Source organism: Alligator sinensis, unplaced genomic scaffold (genome assembly GCF_000455745.1).
Source record: "Alligator sinensis unplaced genomic scaffold, ASM45574v1 scaffold1912_1, whole genome shotgun sequence".
NCBI classification, from domain to species: Eukaryota; Metazoa; Chordata; order Crocodylia; family Alligatoridae; genus Alligator; species Alligator sinensis.
In genome coordinates, this window is record NW_005843724.1 from 45,496 (window position 1) to 45,924 (window position 429).

The 429-nt window shown below is 52.7% G+C and overlaps 1 long non-coding RNA gene across 1 annotated transcript in view; it reads right to left on the reverse strand.

Moving 5' to 3' along the window:
* LOC102380801 overlaps positions 1-393 on the reverse strand; it is a 7,291-nt gene extending 6,898 nt beyond the window's left edge. The window contains exon 1 of the long non-coding RNA XR_003092410.1: positions 19-393. This is a non-coding gene — a long non-coding RNA (uncharacterized LOC102380801). The remainder of the gene's footprint in view (positions 1-18) is intronic.
* Positions 394-429: the final 36 nt, after the last annotated feature.

Sequence of the window (429 nt, forward strand, 5' to 3'; positions counted from 1 at the left end):
AAGCTACACACACAAAACCTCCTAGAAACATGAAAGAACAAGTGTGGAAGAAGTGGTCAGGCAGGAAGACAAACACATCACACTGTTGCAAGACAGCTCAGACCCACCCCAGGAGTCCAGCCAGGTCATGCCACAGGGGAAGAGGCCTCACATCACACAAGTCAGGAAGTCACGACAAGGCTGCCCATTTCCTCGAGCACCATCTCTGGGACTGTTCACTTCATCTTCACAGTGTCTGCTTCACAGCCCTCAAGCCTTCGGAAGATGGCTCCTCCACACACATACAGAGACAAAGAAAAGGCAATTGCCACTATCAACAACTCAGAGCCCTCACCGCACTGGGGACAGTGGCCCCACCCTGCCAAGACCCCACGGGCACCTTTTTTTTTTTTTTTTAACCCCCACCCCCCAAAGCTGTGAGGGTGCAGG